This window comes from Eschrichtius robustus, chromosome 19 (assembly GCF_028021215.1).
Source record: "Eschrichtius robustus isolate mEscRob2 chromosome 19, mEscRob2.pri, whole genome shotgun sequence".
NCBI lineage: Eukaryota > Metazoa > Chordata > Mammalia > Artiodactyla > Eschrichtiidae > Eschrichtius > Eschrichtius robustus.
Window position 1 is genome coordinate 70,812,887 of NC_090842.1, and position 2,932 is coordinate 70,815,818.

Consider the following 2,932-nt stretch of genomic DNA (forward strand, 5'->3'; position numbering starts at 1 on the left):
CAGCCATGGAGAAGAGTTTAGAGACTAGGATAAGATAAGGAACACACCCATTATAAAGAAATCACATTAGGATTCTGTTTTTAACCTGTTCCTTAAAACACTAGTAATTAGGAAATCGATTGGAGGCAGAAGCAGTCAAGGGTAGCTTAGGGTTAGGGTTAGGGTTAGGGTTAGGGTATGGCTTAGGGTACGGGTTCGGGTACGGCGTAGGGTATGGGTTAGGGTTAGGGTTAGGGTTAGTTTTAGAGTCAGGGCTCGGTTTAGGTTATGGGTTAGGATTAGGGTACGTGTTAGGGTTAGGGTAGGGTTTAGGGTTAGGGTACGCGTTAGGGGTACGGTAGTTACTAAAACTATCCCACTCTCTAGATACCCCTTAGCATGTAAAGGAATATTTTTTTGGGGGTCCAGCCATGGAGAAGAGTTTAGACACTAGGATAAGATAAGGAACACACCCATTATAAAGAAATCACATTAGGATTCTTTTTTTAACCTGTTCCTTAAAACACTAGTGCTTAGGAAATCTATTGGAGGCAGAAGCAGTCAAGGGTAGCTTAGGCTTAGTGTTAGGGTTTGGGTTAGGGTTAGGGTATGGCTTAGAGTACGGTTTCGGGTAGGGGTTCGGATACGCCGTAGGGTATGGGTTAGGGTTAGGGTTAGGGTTAGTGTTAGGGTTAGGGCTCGGTTTAGGGTACGGTTTAGGATTAGGTTACGTGTTAGGGTTAGGGTGCGCGTTAGGGGTAGGGTAGTTACTAAACCTATCCCACTCTCTAGATACCCCTTACAACGTAAAGGAATATTTTTTGGGGGTCCAGCCATTGAGAAGAGTTTAGACACTAGGATAAGATAAGGAACAAACCCATTATAAAGAAAACACATTAGGATTCTCTTTTTAACCTGTTCCTTAAAACACTAGTGCTTAGGAAATCTATTGGAGGCAGAAGCATTCAAGGGTAGCTTAGGGTTAGGGTTAGGGTTAGGGTATGGCTTAGGGTATGGGTTCGGGTACGGGTTCGGGTACGGCGCAGGGTATGTGTTATGGTTAGGGTTAGGGTTAGTTTTAGGGTTAGGGCTCGGTTTAGGGTACGGGTTAGGATTAGTGTACGTGTTAGTGTTAGGGTTAGGGTTTGTTTTAGGGTTAGGGCTCGGTTTAGGGTATGGGTTAGGATTAGGGTACGTGTTAGGGTTAGGGTAGTTGTTAGGGTTAGGGTTAGGGTTAGGTTTAGGGTTAGGGTTAGGGTTAGTGTTAGGGTTAGGGCTCGGTTTAGGGTACGGTTTAGGAGTAGGTTACGTGTTAGGGTTAGGGTACGCGTTAGGGGTAGTGTAGTTACTAAACCTATCCCACCTTCTAGATACCCCTTAGCACGTAAAGGAATATTATTTGGGGGTCCAGCCATGGAGAAGAGTTTAGACACTAGGATAAGATAAGGAACACACCCATTATAAAGAAATCACATTAGGATTCTCTTTTTATCCTGTTTTTTAAAACACTAGTGCTTAGGTAATGTATTGGAGGCAGAAGCAATCAAGGATAGCTTAGGGTTAGGGTTGGGTTTGGGTTAGGGTATGCGTTAGGGTTAGGGTAGTTATTAAACCTATTCCACTCTCTAAATACCCCTTAGCAAGTAAAGGAATATTATTTGGGGGTCCAGCCATGGAGAAGAGTTTAGAAACTAGGATAAGATAAGGAACACACCCATTATAAAGAAATCATATTAGGATTCTCTTTTTTAGTGTTCCTTAAAACACTAGTGCTTAGGAAATCTATTGCAGGCAGAAGCAGTCAAGGGTAGCTTAGCGTTAGTGTTAGCATTAGGGTTAGGGTTAGGGTACGGCTTAGGGTACGGGTTCGGATACGGGTTCGGGTATGGAGTAGGGTATGGGTTAGGGTTAGGGTGAGGGTAGGCTTTAGGGTTAGTGCTCGGTTTAGGTTACGGGTAAGGATTAGGGTACGTGTTAGGGTTAGGGAGGGGTTAGGGTTAGGGTACGCCTTAGGGTTAGGGTAGTTATTAAACCTATCCCACTTTCTAGATACCCCTTAGCACGTAAAGGAATATTATTTGGGGGTCCAGCCTTGGAGAAGAGTTTAGACACTAGGAAAAAATAAGGAACACACCCATTATAAAGAAATCATATTAGGATTCTCTTTTTAACCTGTTCCTTAAATCACTAGTGCTTAGGAAATCTATTGGAGGCAGAAGCAGTCAAGGGTAGCTTAGGCTTAGGGTTAGGGTTAAGGTACGGCTTAGGGTATGGGTTCGGATACGGGTTCGGTTACGGCGCAGGGTATGGGTTAGGGTTAGTTTTAGGGTTAGGGCTCGGTTTAGGGTACGGGTTAGGATTAGGGTACGTGTTAGGGTTAGGGTAGGTGTTTGGGTTAGGATACGTGTTAGGGTTAGGGTAGTTATTAAACCTATCCCACCTCTAAATATCCCTTAGCACGTAAAGGAATATTATTTGGGGGTCCAGCCATGGAGAAAAGTTTAGACACTAGGATAAGATAAGGAACACACCTATTATAAAGAAATCACAATAGGATTCTCTTTTTAACCTGTTCCTTAAATCACTAGTGCTTAGGAAATCTATTGGAGGCAGAAGCAGTCAAGGATAGGTTAGGGTTAGGGTTAGGGTTTGGGTTAGGGTTAGGGTATGGCTTACACTACGGTTTCGGGTAGGGGTTCGGATACGGCGTAGGGTATGGGTTAGGGTTAGGGTTAGGGATAGTGTTAGGGTTAGGGCTCGGTTTAGGGTATGGTTTAGGATTAGGTTACGTGTTAGGGTTAGGGTACGCATTAGGGGTAGGGTAGTTCCTAAACCTATCCCACTCTCTAGATACCCCTTAAAACGTAAAGGAATATTTTTTGGGGGTCCAGCCATTGAGAAGAGTTTAGACACTAGGATAAGATAAGGAACACACCCATTATAAAGAAATCAC